Raw genomic sequence first — 18540 nt, 5'->3', positions numbered from 1 at the left:
TAAACCATGCCATGACCTGTAAACCAAACCTTCCACATTTATACAAATCACAGCTTTACCTGGCAGCAGAGAGAGCAGAAACTGCTGAACTGAGAGGGGGTGACTTTGGGGACAGGTCCCTTCCTTTGGCTAACTGAGCATTACCACCATTCTGCAGCAGATGACAATATTCTGAGAATATTGTGAGAAAGAATGAGATGGCATGCAGGGAAAATACACAGGCTGTGCAGACAGACAATCTTGTAGCAGTTGAGGTTAAAGGAAACTGGAGATGCTGACAGCCCTGGAACACCTCAGTGCTGGGGTTTGATTTCTGTTTAGGGTTTCCTAAAAACATCATCCCTAAGGTGGGAAAGCAAAGGGGATGAAGCACGTGGTGACTCAACCCCCTTTGTACTTAAATCACAGGAGGGAGTTGTTTCCTTGGGTAACTCAGCAAACACAAATCTTCATCTGCAGGGTTCCAGTTGGGAATCACCACCAGACATCCCTCCACGGATGGGACCCAGCATGGAGCTGCCTCTGGATCCATCAGCAGCTGCAGATGCAGCCCCCATTGCAGCCCCATTCCCTGCCTGTGACCTCTTGGAAGTTTCTGGCAGCAACCAGGCTTGGATGAGGTTCAAGTTTCACTTCTGCAGGAGAAACTGCTTATAGCAGCTCTGTCCCTACCAGCTCCTTTCCCAGTCTAACCACAAAAGCTCACTGCTTATGCCCTGAGGTTTTCTGAGACACACTTCAGTTCCTCCTTCTCACTAACAGATTTGAAGATACTGCCCCAAATTTCCCTTGCTGCTTTCCCAGCTTTTTCTTGCGTGCTCAGACTGGCTCAGCACTTTTGTAACACCTTCAAGTACTACTTCAAATCCTAGTTCTGCTTAAAAGAGGAAAACCCAGCTGGATGCACCGTCGAGGAATGACTGCAGAGGGAAGGGCAAGGCCAAGGTGAGACATGTGCCATGAACCTTAGGACTTTGGTCTTTTCTTATTAAGGAAAAAAAGGGACTGAGTCTGATGTTCATCATCACCTCTTCCCCACAGGACAAACACTCAGCTCCACTGACTTCAAGCTGGGCTCATTTATGCTTTCAGCATTCCTCTCCTGTCAGAAAGGCATCTTGCCTTGTTTTGTTGGATGTTCCAAGATTGCAGTTTTGACACTTTCCAGCCAGTCAGCACATCATTGCTTTAATAAAAACCCCAACCAAGACTTTACTGCTCAACTACAGATTACTGCTTTTCCAATGCTGTCCTCATGGCAAGGAGGGGGATGGAGGCAGCAGAGGCAGCCCCTGGAAATCCATTGCTTCCTGCAGGCTGGTGAAATGATCACCTGAACTGGAGCTATCTCCCAGAGTGCAATAGATGGACTCAAACAGCCACTAGATCAACCAGTGGGTTCTAAAAAACCAGCTGGGCTGATGTTTGTATGGCATGTTTTCCAAAAGCAGTGACCATGAAAAACCCCATCACTGCAGTCAGAGCTGCTTTTATCAACCCTAATGATTCTTCAATACTTACAATTATGTGATTTTTAGACACTTTCCTATTAGCAAGGAGAGATGTACCAGCCCAGAGCAACACCGAGGCAGGCAAAACATTTTTAAAAAGAGAAGGAAGAGCAATGCTGCCTGAGGCACAGCCCATTACTGTGATATTCTGAGAGCAACACTAACAAGCTCGATTTAATTTGATGATATAATCCACAAAGCCTTTCATAATCTGCAGAGAGACAATGAGAAAGGTTGGATTTGCTCAAACTAAACAGAGACAAAGAGACAATAAAGTCACAATTTTCTGGGGATGATTAATTGAAGTGAAAAATATTGCTTGATTTGACAGAGCCTTTTATGTTTTTCAGCAAGTTAGGCCTTAAATACATGAATTGCATCAGGGATTAGGAACCTGCTCGGGTCTTTGCTAAAGCATTGCTGGGAGCTGCTTGGCTTTCCTGCTCTGTATTTGAGGAAGCAGAGGGCAAACCCTGCATCCCTGCTGGTTTGTCTTTGTGTCATTTCAAACATTGGTTTTAAATATCCCCCTAAACACGCTGTATCTGAAGAACCTCAGGCTGTGTGTTTTGTACAAGGGTCTCATCCATGTTTCCTTTCTTCTGTAGCAGCTTTGAAGCAATTGCAAAATGCAGGGATGATTTTTTTTTTTTCTTTTTCCTGCAGCTAACAAAGTGGATGGCAATGCCACGAGCTAACATCTCAGCTCCAGCTGGCTTGAGAGCATGATGAAAAAGAACCTCCTTCCCCTTCACAGCCATGCAGAGAGCAAACCAGGCATCAAGACTTTGCTGCTGTGTCTCTGTCACTTGCCAGGACAGAGGGGACACCTAGGAAGGGCCCTGAGCCCCCTGTGCATGTTGGTTCTTTGCTCCAGGAGCATCTCCTGTCCTGCTCAGATTTTGCTTCATCAGATCAAGACAGAGCTTGTGACACAATGTCCAGTGGCTCCAATTAGACTCAGCTGACAAGAGATGGTGCTGTACAAATCCTGGCATGTCTCTTACAACATAAAAGAACCCATTTGTAAAGGTGGTTGAGATCTGCTTGACATGCTGCTTATTTTGAGAGACGTGAAAAAATAACCACATCTACACATTGTAATGTGAGGGATGGAATCAAAGGGGAAGCAGCTTCAAAAGGAAAAGGAATCAAAATCCACTCTGTCACTTTTGACTCTTGCTGACACTCCCCTCTCTAAATTACTGGTTTCAGCCTTATTGTATTATCTGAGGAAGTTTTAAAGTAGAAACTTAGACACTCTCAAAAGAATCCCTTCTGTTAGTACCCACAAAGGGCAGCAATGAAATTGAAGCAGGACTCCATGTCAAACCTTCTGCCTGTCTGCACAACCTAAGGCCCTGTGTGCTCTGAGACCCCCCTCAGATCCTGCTGCAAAACTGGTTTGGAGTGGAGATCCACCTTGGTGGGGAGAGGGGGAGAGCCCAGGGCTCTTCCACGAGAGCCAAAAGGGAAGGTGTGTCTGTAGGACACAGCTCTGGGATCCACTCCAGCTCCTTCCCTGCCCACTGAGTGCCCATGGCTGCTGCGAATGGGGAAGAGGAACCCTCTACTGGGACCAGTGGGAAGAACTGGGACCTGAGGATTCTTGTCTAGGGGCACTTCTAATGAAGGACTCTGTGGCATCCCACGTGACAGCAAGTGCCAGGGCACCAGCCTTGGAGTTTTGTCTGGGAGAGAACAGCAGCAGAGCAGAAGCAGCAGCTCATGGGAAGTGACACAAAGGTTCATCTCTTCTTGAGCTGAAGGAGGGTCTGTACCACCCTGCCCCAAGCCTGCTCTTTGTGTCTGAGAAGAATGGAGACATCCATGCAGGCAACAAGGCTGCTCTGTTCCCACTGCCACCCACCCAGAGGAATGCTCATCCCCCTGCTTGCTCGTGAGCACTGCCACAGAACCCCCCAGCAAACAGGACAGGAATTGACATTATGCTTTGTGAAAGGTGCTGAACAGAGCACTCCAGGGAGAGGAGAAGGCATTGTACACACACTGTCCCCCCACAGCCTCAGCAGGAGGGAGTTTCAGTGCCAGTCTGGGCAAACAAGGCCACCGAGCAGCACAGCCTCAGCAGGACCTTCATGGGAATTACTGGTAGTGCTATCCCTAAAAACCACGGATAAAGCTTTGAGCAGCTCATTCTAGGCTGGGGTAGATAATCTGGATAGAAGGGCTTATCCTCTTCTCCTCTCCCTGACTCCTCCCTGCTAGCTTAGGGTTTCAGTAAAGCCACTTGCAGCAAGGGTTTAGGAAGCCAAACACAATTCCAAAGGCTTATTAAGAGGCTTAATGTGTTCACTGGGCCAGAGGAGAACACTTTGGAAGGCATGTGCCAATCTCACCAACCAAAGAAACTGAAGGGGTACAAAATCCTGCCAGGCAGAGCACAGGGCAGAAGAAAAGAGCTTCCACCCCCAGCCTGGGGGCTGCTCTGACCCCATCACAAGGATCTGCATGGATTCTGAGCCCCAAACTAAAGAGATGTGTGGTCCTGATGATGAGTTGAGTGAGGATTGTCAAGAGTGAAAAGGCAGGTGAATGAGAAGCCTCTGAGGAGCAGATGGTGCCCAGGATTCACCCATATGAAGGTGTTTCACAGCCCTGCTCTCCTTCAGCATCCCAGGCAGTGTGTGGAGGAGAAAAGGGAAGGGCTTGCTTTCTTAGCATCTTGTTTAAAGGCAGGCCAGGAGGGCTGATCAAAGGTGGAGAAGATCTACCCTACCACCTGTAGAGGTTGATTAAGGCTTGAGAAGCACTGCAGAGCACCAAGCAGGGCCCAGGTCTAACTGCTAACAATCCCAGCTGCTGCTGTGCCTGGGAACTTCCTTGCAGCTCCCCATAATCTGCAAATCAAAGTCACCAATTTAGGCAGGAACAGGCCAAGCAAACACCCAGCATCAGGTCCACAACAACCCCCACACGTTTGATGTGTGAGCAGGAGGAGTTTACCTTTGATTTGCTGAAGCTTTCATGAGCCACCAGGCCCACGTGTGAGATTCAAGTGATGTCAACACTCTGCATCTCCTCACCCTAAGAAGGGACAGAGCCTGGGGTCCTGCTGAACATCACCCCAGGCACTGCACACAGCACAGCTGAGCTCTCCTGCTAGAAAGGGCCCAGAGGAGAGGATTAGATGTTTTTTAGGAGGTAAAGATGATCTGCTGAGGAGAAGGCAAAGTCTTCAACACCAGAGAATTGTCTTCTCTGTGACATTATCCTGGGTTTAGCTCTGCTTCAGTCTCTGTGGGAGCTACAAGGAACAGAACACAGACACATCAGAGAAAGCCACAGCTTTTCATGCAGCTTCTTGCAGCCAAGGTCAAAGCCTTCAGTTTGAAAGAGCCTTTGCCTCCACCCTCTGCACCCTGCAGGCAGACAATAGCAAGCTGGGATGCAAGTACTGGAGAGATTTCTCTTAACAGCAACTGTATGGCTGAGGAGGGAGCAAGGGACTGAAGGACAAAACTTAGGAAAGAAAAGTGAAGAGGGACAGAACCAGACAGCGAAGAAAGAAAAATGAAAAACAAAGAGCCTGCAGAGCACTTGCAAGAGCATCCAGGATATTTTCAGTATGTTCCTTTGGCACCAGAAAATAGATTGTGTTTTTTGCTGTGCTCAGAAAATGGTTCATCTTCCCCTGCTCTTTAAGTAGAAATTGCTAACGTGTTGCCTGTAACTGAGGAAATCCATCAGCCTCCCAGGCTGTGGAGCCCCAGCCTCCTGCCATCTTTCCAGCTGCCATCAAAACAAATTCCCCATCCCACTCCTTCCAGTGGAAACAGGGCCTGGGGTCTGTCAGCTGCTCTGCTAAGGTGTCAGTGACTCACTGACAAGAGAAGAGACAATAATTAGGCAATCACTGGGAACAGCACCATTCATTTCCCTTCATCCTCCCTCCGAGGGTTTCTATTAAGCAGGATGCAGAGCAACAGAGCCAAAGAGAAGGGACAGCCAGTGCAGGAGTTTGTGTCTCAGGATCCATCTCCAGAATCTCATAAAACACCCTCAAAGGTTCAAGCAGGTGAACTGAGAGCTCACTCTTCCTTTTGGCTTTTCCAGCTCCATTCCAACATAGTCCAAGCAGCTCTGCCCCCTGATGAGTGTCACTTTTCAGCTGCACTTTGGAGGATCAAAACTCGTCAAAATCAGCTTTCTGGTTTTTCTTCTGTTTTGTGTTGGAAGCTCAGGCTCTAAGAAGCAATTTAGGACAAAATTAAATACCTCCTTGAGATGAGGTATTTACAGCCTGGGGATCTACCTGTCCAAATCCTTTGGGTGAGCAGACTTCATATGCAGACCTGCACCTGCTTCTCCCTGGGGCAAAACAAGTGGCCCAACCCCAGGCCATGTTCAGCCTCCAAAGCTCAGCAGATACTTGATTTTCCAGACAAATTGGAGCAGCTGTGGTGGGAGGGACAGGGAGAGTTGCCTTTCCTCACTCCCCTCTTCCCAAAATAGCCAATTTGGAGTATTACAGGCCAGATAGGAGGCTTGAAGGGCTCCCAGCTGCAAGTCTGTCCCCTGAGAGTCTTTGGAAAAGCTGTAGGAGTGATGCTTCAGGAAATGAGTAGCTAAGAGTGGGGTCTTTAATAGCCCTCTGCCTCAGGAAGGAGAAATCCCATTTACCACCAGCTTTGCCTAAGCCCTACAGCCTGGGGAGCCACCACCATGGGGACCTGCAGGGCTGTCCTGCTGCAAAGCCAAACTGGAGGCAGTTTCCCTCTCAACCCTCACCAGTTCTTCAGGTGCAAAGAACCCCAAGGACATTTAGTGTGTGTCCCAGAAATGCTGTCACTGCAATGCTGGAAATGGTGTAAAGACTCCCAAACAGAGGGAGATGGAAGGATCCTCACCAGCTTGTCAACACTGTCTCCCTGATGTCTGTTTAGCTTGAAGGAAATCCTTCTTTGTGCCATCTCACCTGCATTTGCAGAGCCACTGCTCCTGCTGTTAGGGAACTGCCTGCCCCAGAGATGGATGGAAGCCCAAACTGCCCCAACACACATCCCCAGCAGGCAGTGCCCAAGCACCAGAGCAAGGCAAGAGGTTAAGAAATGTTGACACTGATGTCATGGAGACAAGAGGCAGGGGGCCTGGTCCTGCCACCTGGCAAACAATCCTTGATGAAGTTTCTCAGTGAACAGAAAGCAAACCCTTCATTTTCAACAAAGCCACGTTAAAAATCTGTAGAGCAATGCATTCTGCCAAAGCTTAAAATGAACAGCACCAGTCATTAGGAGGCTATCATACTTAATCTTGCATATAGCAGGACTGTTTAAATGCTCCAGAACAGAGAGTTTCAAATGGCTTTTTGCTAACTTTAATAAGCAAATTTACAATTGAAAGGCAAGAGTGAAAGGGGGAGGAATTTAGATCAGCACAGTGTAAACCCAGATCAAAAATGAAAGGTCTTGACTCCCACTGTTCTTATGTCAAATCATATTTGTCAAAACAAAAATTAGTGCTGAAATCTTGTTTGGAATAAAAATTAGGATGCGGTTTCTATGAAACACGATGAACTTGTTAACTGTGGAGGCACAAAAGACTCCAGTTGTTTCTGGTTATTTATCTTGGGGTGCAGGCAAGGGAGGGCAAAACAAGAACTGAAAACACTGAGATCCCTTCTTCTGGGCATGCTGGTCCTGAGGGCTTCAGAAGAGTGAACTGGCTTTGATTAAAATCAGCGCCTTGTTAAAACAGGAGTTTGAAAAGCAAACCATCTTTGAGCACTGCTTTTCTTGTTCCTTTCAGTTCTTTTCTTCATTGATAGCACTTGGAGACCAGACTGAACTTTTGACATTTATCCAGAGATTTGTGTGAGAAGCCTGGGAGCTGGCTGAGACCAAGGCACCAGACAGCTCCTGGGAGGTGGCACACTGTGGAATTCTGGGGGAATCAAAACAGAGGCTTTTTTTCCACAGCTCAGGATTATCTTGGCAACAAAGTAAACTGTGAAAAATCACTGCACAGCTTCTTGAAAAATCTGCTTTGCAGGGAAGATTTGCCAGTCCTCTCTGCAGAGTGCTCTGGGTCAGGCAGAACAAGTGGTTGGAAGCCTGGAACTCCTGAGATAGGATCTGGGTTTAGGCCAGAGCTCCCTGCCCACTCTGGGCCTTAGATTCTTCTGCCAGCAAAAAAGCAGGAGGCATTTTCCTCTAATTTGAAAAAGAAAGAATTGAAATAAAGATAACATGCTGCTTAGAAAAATAATCAGATTTCAAGACATCAGGGAAAATGCTGCTGGCTCACCAGCTCCATCTCTGTTCATCCCATACACCTTGCACTGCCCATTTATCTCCCCTCTGGAATGGCACTACTGGCCAGGCAAAACCACTGCCACCAGCTCATTTTTTACCTTTTCCTTTCAGAATTGCCCTCCAGCACAAAAATCTGGCACTAGGTATCAGTACTAGAAGATACTCTGCAGTTCCTGAAGACATCCTCCAGCAGAAAGACAAACCTGCTCCCATTACAAGTAGGACCTGCCCAGCTACCAGGGATCTCTAGGACAGGGCTGGTACTGTTTGTTCTGCTGACACAAATGAAACAGAAAATCCAGATGAAACTAGGAAACTGATTACAAGCCTTTCCAGGAAGAGTGTTTCTCTGTTAAGGCTTCACAATTGTCTCATTACAACCTGGTCCTTCAGCTGCCTGTGAATGGCACCTCCCCATCCTGCAGATGAAGCCACCACCACCACCTGAGCTGAGTTCCAGTCACTGGGTCTCATTTCTTCAGTTTTTTGTCTGTGAACCTGAGAGCTGTTAACACAGTAACTTTATTCCCTTTATTTAAGGCAAGCTAAACAAATTACATCTGAACAACAAGGTAGCAGTAGAGAGAGATAAAGGGGACAAGAAAAGTAGGCCAAGAATCAGAAAAGATCTATTTCTCTTCTTATCAGCACATTCTCCTGCAGACTGAAAAAAATACTCCATTAGCTTTTGAGCAACCTCATTTTTCTTTGCTTTCCAAATAAACCACTGCACCTACACTTCAGGGACTTCATCATAAAACACTTCATATCCAAGGTTGTTTTGCTGTATTCTTCTTATTAATCTTCCTCACTCTCCTCTTTAGATCCTGGTCAAAAGGTCACCCCCAAACACTCTCTGCCCCACACACGCTGCCCTGATGGGCAGAGCAGGGGGTGACAACACAGAAGATCCCACAAATCACCCTTGATTTCAGTTCTGTTGATCATGCCTGATCTTCACTTCATGAATCCTGACAGATTTAGCTCAAGTAGCTGACAGAGTGATGTCCCTGCTTTGTAGGCTACCAACTGGTTACTCATCTCCTCAGCTATCAGTTGTCTGATCCTGGAGATGCTGATTTTTTTTTTCTTTTTTTTTTTTTTTTTTTTTGCAGTACCAGAAGAAATATTTAGCAGATCCATCAGAAACCCACGTGTTCCATTAGATCATAGAATCCTAGAATTGGCTGGGTTGGAAGGGAGCTCAGAGCTCATCAAGTCCAACCCTTGCTCCACTCCCCCCGTGGTTCCCAGCCCATGGCACTGAGTGCCACATCCAGGCTCTTTGGAAATATCTCCAGGGATGGAGAATCCACCCCTTCCCTGGGCAGCCCATTCCAATGGCTGAGCACCCTCTCCAGAAAGAAATTCTTTCTAATGTCCAACCTAAACCTCCCCTGGCACAACTTGAGACCTCTTGTGCCCTCTTGTCTTGCTGAGAGTTGCCTGGGAAAAGAGCCCAACCCCCCCCTGGCTCTAACCTCCTTTCAGGGAGTTGGAGAGAGTGATGAGGTCTCCCCTGAGCCTCCTCTTCTCCAGCCTCAACACCCCCAGCTCCCTCAGCCTCTCTTCATAGGGTCTGTGCTCGAGTCCTTTCACCAGCCCAGTTGCCTCCTTTGGACCTGCAGGGTCCAAAGATGCAGGGCAAGGCTTGATGCAAGACAACACCAAGGCCACTGCCATTCTCTAAGCTTCAAACCTGAATTAACTCAAAACCCAGTTCTGTACCCCCCAGGGTGGATAAGGTCACACTTGCCCCAGTTACATAAAGGTCAAAGTGTTGATCATTCCCTGAAAAGATGCTTAGGACCAGGAGAACAACTAATCCTGGAGCACGTGGCTTGGAAGAAGCAGACCCCATGGGCTATCAGACCAGGCAAAGAGACTAAAAGAGTCATGTGCCAAACAAGGATGACCACCTCCTGCCTAGAGGCAGGGAATTTTGCAGGCTGGCATTGCAAAGAGCACCTAAACGTGTTGCTGATAAGACAGCTCAGCCTCTTTATCACTGTCAGCTCAGGGGAAGTGCAGTGAATCACTGCTCCACCTGCACCACACAATGGGTGGCAGCAGATGTGCTGCACAGCTTGGAGGTAAATCTGGCATCACACAGAAGCATCTTGAAGTGTTGGCTTTTAGGTTGCTCTGATCAAATTTAATACAGAATGTGTTCCAGCTGGGGGAAGAAATAGCTTTTTTGGATTACAAGCCACTCCTGGTTTTCAAATATCAATTTGCCCTGAAGAATTAAGTCGATTATTCAAACTGAACCAGCAGTGGCAGCTCACCCCTGAATATGTGATGGGGGAGAGAGGAAAAGAGAGAGCTCATGCTCTTTTAGGCATGTGGCAAAGTAGACTGTGTCTGGAGGAGGCCAGGCTGGTGGGAACAGGTGAGCAATATTCCTATTATGCACTGGGAAAAAAAAGAAGCAAAGTGTTCAGCATAAAAATGAAATGCTTGTCACAGCCCTTCAGATTGTTACTTCCTTCAGTGCAAGGGAAGATTTATGATAAACTCCCACTGCCAACTGACTCCTTAAGTATTTAATACTTGGCAGCAGCTCCCCAGTTTAAGCCTCTTTTCCCCAGTTTCTCTGACCATCTTTCACCATTCAGTGAGCCTCCAACACAGGCACTGCCCCTTCAACCCAGGACTCCAAACCTCCTGGAGCTCCAAAGTGTCACAGGGGAGGAAGCAGTGAGACTGAGCCCCAGGAACAAAATCCTTGATGCAGGAGAGATCCTGCAAATCCATTCTCCACGTGTTCCCAATCCCTTTCCCATGACACACAGATTCTATTGCAGGCAAACCATGCTGGCTAGGGAGAGCTCAGCAGAAAACTGAAAGCAATAATCATTCAAATGCTCCTTTGGGAAAGAGGTTTTCTTCTCTGTTTGGGCACCAGGGCTCAAATGTCAGTGAGGCTGTGGTGATTACTTCTGGCAAAGATAGGGACTCTGATAAGCAAGGAGTAATTCTGGGAGGAAGAGTTCAAGAAGGTTAAGCAGAAGACAGCAGCAGCAATACTGATAGGGCAAAAGACAGCTGGGTCTCTCCTCTTCTGGAAGTTTGACATTAATTTGAGACTGGTTAAAGGTAAGCTGATCATAGACTATTTATTGCTCCTCCTCAAAGCCTTGCACCATTTAATGTGAGGGGTCCCAAGGAGCCCATTAAAACAAACACACACGTCCTACCTGCAACTGTTATCCATGGACCCCAGGAGACACAGAGAGCAGCTAATGAGCAGAGACTGCTAATTCATCTTAGAATTCAAAGGAGAGACTCTTTGTTACAGTCATCAGGAAGAAGGTGTCCTTCTCTCTTTCAAACACACTTCCCAAAAAGCAGCTGTGGCAGATTTGTTATGACAGCACGAGAGAGAGAAGCAGCTTGGAACTCTGGGCAGCATTTTTCCCTTTAGCAGATCTGTTCTGGAAGGGCTCTGCAGAACAGGCAGTGCATCCAAGTCTGGGTTATAAAACCTCTCATCCCTGACATGGTTTTATCTGTAGTCCAGACAGGCAAACATCACCTCCCAGAGTGTGTTCACAGAAATGAGCTGGTCCTTAACATAAGAACTCAGAGATACAGGGATGAAGCTGATCTTTGACTCTGGAAAATAAAGCTAATAGGACTAATTCTGCTGTTTGGTGTGTGACCAAATGGGAGGTGCTGGGCCTGGACACCTGCTATCAATCCAGATACTGCTAAGCACTCAAGTTACTGCTCAGGAGCTGAGCTAAAGGCCTTAGGGCCCTAATAATCAACGATGAAAGAATCTAAATACATTTTATTTGTGAATGCAATAGGTCAGGAGAATACAAATGGGCCATTACCACGTCTCAGCTCAAGAGCAGGAACACATTAAGCCCCAGTAACTCCACCACTCAGAACCATCTGTCCATACCCTTCATTCTCCCTCCTATATTGTTAAAGTCACACCAACAAGACCCTGGTTGAAAGACTCCAAATGCTCCCCAGTATGTTCCTTGACAGGATTAGCTATCAGAATAATCTTGGCAAATTGGGAAAACAGTCTGAAATAACCAGAATGCAATTCAATAAGGACACAGCACATCTTTCACCCCCAGGGAAGAACAACGAGCCACGAAGCAGAAGGAACAAACAGACAGAAAATGATACCCAGGCCACAGCAGAGCAGACATTCAGCTCAAATCAACAATTTAATGTTGCACAAGGGAGCAAACCCCACCCCAGGACAGGTTAATAACCTGTGGCACTTGCAAGACATGAAAAGGCTCCATTCTGCACTGGCAAAGCCACAGCCAGGACACTGAGACTCCTCCAAGAAACATTTCCCTCATCTGGAGACTTCAGAGGGGAGCAATGGCACCCAGAAGAAGGGCACAGAATGTGACCTACAGCTGCAGCTGGAAAGGTCTGGGGATGCTCAGCCTTGAGGGGACAAGACCTAAAGGGAGCTTGGCAACATTTTGCAAAGACTCAGAGAGATGCTGCAAAGAATCAGGTGGTGAAATGATTCTCCACACCCACAGGGAGAGGCCAAGAAGTCACATCCCAACTTTCTGCAGGGAAGTGAGGTCAGACACCAGTAAAGGCTTTAAAACTGTAAAGCAGTGAAGCAGAATGCCTGAGGTAACTTTCCAACACAGGGTGGCTTAAGAAGGGAAGAACTGAACTTCTCACTGTTGCTTTTTGTTCTGTGATTCCTCACTAAGATGAATTTCTCCAAAAAGCCTCATGAAGATGCCCCTTGGAAATGCCCCAAATTGACTCTGAGGGAAGGAAGTGCTACATAAAATGCTTTCTGATGGCACAGAGCACACCACAGTTACAATTCTGGATGTACACAGAAGTCAGGAAATTAAAAATTCTGGTTCCCACAGCAACCAGGATGCAGCCTGCCAAGAGAGAAGGAATGTTCTAGCCTAGGCAAAAGGTGTCAATTTTAAGGCCTGAATGTGACTTCCACTTCCCAGATGCCTGAAAGCTTCAGGGAATTCAATGAAAGCCCTCTGGTCTCATGTATGGGAAAAACTTCATCCTCAGTTTCTTCTTTCCTCAGTTACCTGCTCTAGCTTGCAGAACACAGCATAGGTTTGAATTTGGAAATTAAGATGTGAGGCAGAGAGCTCAAGGCTGCTGTGAAGACCATCACCAGGAATGCTGTGATCTTGAACCATGCTATGGCTCAGTATTCACTTGAATTGTGTTTTCTGGGAAGAAATTACATCCCTACATAATTATGAAATTCAGACAGGAGTCTTGTGGTGAGAAATAGGTAGAGCTTAAGTGTTCTTAGCTGGATGTTTGCATCAGAGCAAGGATATTATGGGCGTAGTGAAACTGGTATGGAAACAACCTCTGCCTTTAGAACTTTCTCTTGAGACATCTTCATTTTTCTGCACTGATTTTTTTTTCCCCTCTTTTTTTTCTTTTGGGAGCTGCATATAAAGCATGTTAGGTGCTGTAGATTTTTTGAGAATAAAACATCAGAAGAAGGATGAACAGTTTTAGTAAGTCCAGAAAAAATCCTCCCCTTTTTTCACACTGGTGCTTCAAGCAAAGGCTATGGATTTTCTTGAACTTCCAAAAAATTCTCTCTAGAGACAAGAACAATCCTGAGAAGGTGAAAGAATGTTTTTTAAAAAGTACAAAGGTCTTCAAATAGCAAATGCCTACCACAATATTCAGATCACACAGATCCAACCTTGAAAATCGGAAGGCTGATGTCCTGCATGGGATGACATTGAACTTATTAAGTGAGACAAGAGATTTCTCTTGTCCCAAAAGGTAGCAGAGATGGAAAAAAAAAATCAGAATTAAGCACCTGGAGAAATTATAGAAAAGGAAATTCCATGGCAGGAGCCATTTGAAATGTGATCTCCTGAAGACAAATAGAAAAGTGTCAAAATCTTACACTATCCTGGATGAATATCAATGAGATGAAGGTGGCAAGAAACTTCAGTAATAGCACAAAAAGAAGATATAATAAAGCAGTTAAGTTCTAAATGTGAAATCTTACTCAGCAAAGCCAGTTCTGAACCTGCCTAATCTCTTCACAAGTATCACGAGTTGAAAAGGAGTGAACTGAAAACAAAGCAGGTAAGTGGGTTTTTTGCTGCACAGTTTATAGCTGCCCATCTCCTCTGAATAAACAAGGCAAAGCTAAACACAGAGGGATAAACCAGAATACCCCAAGTTGCTTTTGACATAAAAAGGCATTGCTAAAATTACATTCTTTAAATATTCTTAACTTGCTCTGTTTTTTTTACGTAGTTCCTGGTAGTGCACGTCAGCAGGTGGGCTTGTGTCTGCAGCAGAAATTACTTGGAGCATCTGACTGTAAATGGTGTCTTGAATACAAACATCAGCACTTCAGAAAGATGTATTCTGACCAAAGCTGAGAGAACTGTGCAGGCAGGAGCTTCAAGTCTGGTATTCAGCTCTGCCTACCCTGTGTATTACCAAGTCAACACAGACGGGTGCCATAAAGATCCTTGGAGTGGTTGCTGGATGTTAGATGAAGCCAGCTGGAAGTGCCAATTCTCCAACTCAGCTTTTGCTGTAGAGTTGCCACCAACACCTCCAGAATCCAGAGAAGAATCAGTGAGCAGCCCAACTACACCCACTCTCAGCTGGCTGCCTTTTAATCACACGCTCAATATCTCTGAAGATTAGACAATTATTTCCGCATAATTAGTGTCCGGAATGAGGCACAAACAACACCCATGATGGGGTGATTAAACAAAAAGAAAAAAGAAAAAAAAAAAGAAGAAAAAAGCATAAAGGCAAGCTCACTGTATTTTGAAATACAGCCCCCAGAGTCTGAAAAAAACAAAAAAAAAAAAGGAAGGAAAAAAAATAGTTACAGCCTGGACTGTTCCCCTGTCTGCATGGGAACGGGGCTGCTGATGGGTGGCTTGCTTCCTCCACACCACTCCATGTCCCAAAAACACTCTCTAGACACAACATCTCAATACAATTTTCCCTCTTCTTCTGCTTTCATTTCCTACCTTAATGGCTGTTTCTCTAATCTTATTTTTGTTGTTTTGTTTCCTTCTCCTCCATTTCGCTGTGCAAAGCGGTTTTGACAAATCCCAAGATATTCTCCTACTTTTGGGCCTCATTAAACTCAAAACCTTGTTCAGGGTCAATGGAAAGTTCATGAAACTTGTGAGGAAGCCTGGGATGATTAATGGTTTTACACTGAGATAAAGTGAAGTTTGCCCAGTTTCCTGCTACAAGGCAGTCCCAGACCAAACCCTTACTGTCCCATCTTTCAGCTGTCCTCGTATCCAAAGGGCTGAGCACAGAGACAGTGACTGTTCTCCACTCAGTTTTCTGAGTTTGGGGTTTTTAATTTGCTTCATTTTGTTTGTTTGTTTCCTAAGATGTAATCCTCAGCTGGGAGGAATTGGATCTGTAGGGTTCAAATCAATTTTTTTTCAAGAATTGCTGCTGCAATGGAGCTCAGCCCCAGAACAGGGGCTTTGATAGCAGAGGTATCTGAAGAAGGCCCTAGGCCATTACACATGACATTAATAGCTTTTTCTGTTTAAGATTTTTAAATTAATCTTTCAAGCTGACAAGTTCCTACCTATCAGCTGAGCCACTGTACCAAGCTTTGATGCCTCTGTGTGAGGTTTAGGGTTCAGTGGAGCCCCTATGTTCAAGCTAATGCTTGACACAGAAGATGTGAAGGAAGCCACTGCTCTCAGCATGACCCAAGGTGAGAGCAGAGCAGGATTAATTACAGCCTTGGTCTTTGGAAGAAGTGATCCTTGGCAGGTGGAAAGCAGAGGTAATAAAAAAACCACCAACCCAGCCTGTAACAGGGATAAATGTCAGCTCTAACATGAATCATGCCACCAACCTCCAAGGAGTTTGATCTTTAGAGGATATCCTGATTCACTGCATCCTGCTGACAGGAAAGAAGTTTGTCACTCCAGATTTCAGTGACAGCAAAAGGCAGTGTCAACTCAAAATGCCCTTCCTGAAATTAACATTCAACTGGACAGCAATAGACATTTTAAAAAAAAAACAAAACAACCAACCCAAAGATGATGCCAAGGAGCAACACTGTTCCAACAACATCTTCATTATGTTTCTCTTTAAAGAGTCCAGAGAGCCAAGTGTGTAATGTCATGTGCAATAGGCAGGAGTAATTCAGCATACAAATTCAGGGAGCAATCATTATTATTATTATTACTATTATTATTATTATTTTAATCACATAAAAGGACACTCTAGGGGTTTTTAATCTTGTGATCTCAGGGAAAGAGACTCACAGGCAGAACAGAAAAGCTGCACCAAGTGACTGCACAATTGGAGGTTACCATTTCTCTTCTGGTACTTAGGAATGTTGCTAAATTAGTATTTTCATCCAATTACCTTTCCTCTGTTAAATATTCATACATCAACTCCTGTTGCTTCTAGTTGGAGACATTTCCTGCCTGCTTCATGGTTTCTGAGCTAAATAACTGATGAAGGAAGCTATTTGGAAAATATTTGGCAATTTTGAAGGGGCTAACTCCAGGATGTGGAACCTTTTGTGTCCAGTTTGACCCAGTAGCTGGGGTGGGTGTCAGCTCCAGCTGCTGTTTAAAGCTCCTGTGAAGGGAGCTTGGCAGTGTAAATCCTGTGGAGATGTCACCTGAATGTCCCTGAATGTCCCTCCAGATGAGAGGCTGGGCAGGTCACAGTGTCACTGGGCAGTCAGAAGGTCCAGTAGGATCATGCCATGGAGAAGAAACCCTGCAAATTTCTGAATCTCACAGCAACCAGCTTGGTACTTTGAGAGACCTCTGTGTATCCCCACTTTTCTTGCCCAGCCACTTCAATCCCATTTTATCCTGGGGAGCCAAAACCTCCTGTCTTCAAAAAGCAGAGTTCAGGCCCAAGCCTGAGCTGAGAACACAAACACTGCCTGAGCAGCCACTGATTTTCCAAGGATTGGCATCCAGCTCATGGAGAGCTCTGTGTGCTCTGCCACCAGGAAATGTGGGACAAGGTGGAGGGCCCTGCATGAGGAGGAAGTCTGAATGCCTTCCACCTTTTAGATCCTGTTAGATCTGTGCCATCCAGTTCTGGTGAGCTGGCTGTGACAGTGGGCACATGGATTCACATCAGATAAAGCCACAGAGCCTCAAAATGATGCACAAGCTCAGCATATGAGTGAGGCAGTGGCTGGGACAAGGCAAGTCATTATTTTAGGTGTGATTTCAAGTGGGCAGAGAGGAAAAAAAAGGGGGGAAAACCTAGATAAGGATTGCTATTTTTATACTAAAATTAATACACTGATGTGCAGCTACGTGATGAGAACTGGCTGTCTAACAGCATAGCAAGGTTCCATATTTACTTGCTGTCACTGATTTCAGAGCAAATTGGCTCAGGTTATAGGTCATAAAAAAAAAAAAAAGGATTCTGCTGCTGCCAGCACTGCACACCTCAAGAGATATCTGAAAATCAGGCCTCTTACCTTATCATTTTTAAAAGACTGTGCAATCAAAATGTAACTGACAATTCAGCTGATGCATGAGCAGAAATAGATGCCAGCTCACTCTCCCATAGCCAGAGAAACTCTGTAAAGCTAACAGGATTTTAAAAACATTTTGTCAGAAAAATAAGTGGCTATGACAGACCCAGGGAGCAGGCAGAATAATAATTCAGCTATCTAATGCTGGATATCACAGTGACAGGTGCATTTCAAGTGCTGTGCTACATAATAGGGCTGCCCTCTCCAGCAGCCTCACTCCAAGGAATTCCACATGCTTTGCAAACATCAATTCCTTTAATGCTCACAATGCCAAAGAGAGGAATGCTGAGATGTTGGGGCAAGAAGGGTTAAAACAACTATCTCAGCACTGGAACAGAATACATACCTGTAGATCTCCAGCCTTCCCCCTCAGCCACAAGCCCAGCTGTGCTCTTTTGCTTAAAAACCAGCCTGATCCTAACAGTGGTCACTCTGCAGGTGAGCTCTGAGTTAGCTGAAGTGCAGAGAGAAATTTTGCAGGTCATTCTGAAAACCCCAGAGTTGGGCAGTCGTTCCCAGGAGAACCCTGTGGTGCAGGTTTGATGCTAACAGAGCTCATCCTTCCACCCTTGGAGTGTGCTCTGCCCATTGCCATGGCATAATTCCCAGGGAAATCATCATAAATCTGAAATGGCTGCAAATCTGGAAGATGTTTACCTCACTGGAGGGCATGGGATGGGCTGTTTAGCATGGCTCATCTTATCACAAGCATCACAGATGAATGAATAATAATTATGAAAGGACCCACAGCTCAAGGAAAGTGCTTTCAAGCCACAATGATTACAAATGGCAGCAATCAGAAGACTTCTCTGCAAAGAAGCTACATCCAGAACATGGGAGAATCTTGATGAAACTAATGCCCTAGGGACAGGATCAGGAGAGCATCCACCACAACCAGAAATGTAAGACCAAGTCACCAGATCAAAGTCCAAGGGAGTGGGAACTCTGCCTTCCAGTGTGTGTAGCAGCCTAGCACTGCCCTGAGTGGTGGAGAAGTCTGGTCCCAGGGTGGGAAGCAGAATGGAAACCACTCAGGTGTGCTCTGAGGTAGAAGCTGCCACCTTCCCAGGCAGAGGAGAAAGGAAAAGAACTGGGATGGAGAAACAAGAGTTCCTCTGCCTGTGATTTCCCTGCCATTGGGGCAAACTTTGGGGAGGGATGCTGGCTCAAGGCTGTTAAGAGAAGCAGAATGCTACATAGGAGCAGAAGGTGAATGTTTTATTTTGTA

The 18540-nt window shown here is 45.8% G+C and overlaps 1 protein-coding gene across 2 annotated transcripts in view; it reads right to left on the bottom strand.

Moving 5' to 3' along the window:
* MAN1C1 (mannosidase alpha class 1C member 1) overlaps window positions 1-18540 on the bottom strand; it is a 64552-nt gene that overhangs the window by 21850 nt on the left and 24162 nt on the right. The window lies entirely within an intron of this gene.

The sequence above is a fragment of the Heliangelus exortis genome, chromosome 24 (genome assembly GCF_036169615.1).
Source record: "Heliangelus exortis chromosome 24, bHelExo1.hap1, whole genome shotgun sequence".
In the NCBI taxonomy this organism is placed as follows: domain Eukaryota; kingdom Metazoa; phylum Chordata; class Aves; order Apodiformes; family Trochilidae; genus Heliangelus; species Heliangelus exortis.
The sequence above is the reverse complement of the archived record's forward strand: the minus strand, read 5'-3'. Positions and strand labels throughout refer to the sequence as shown.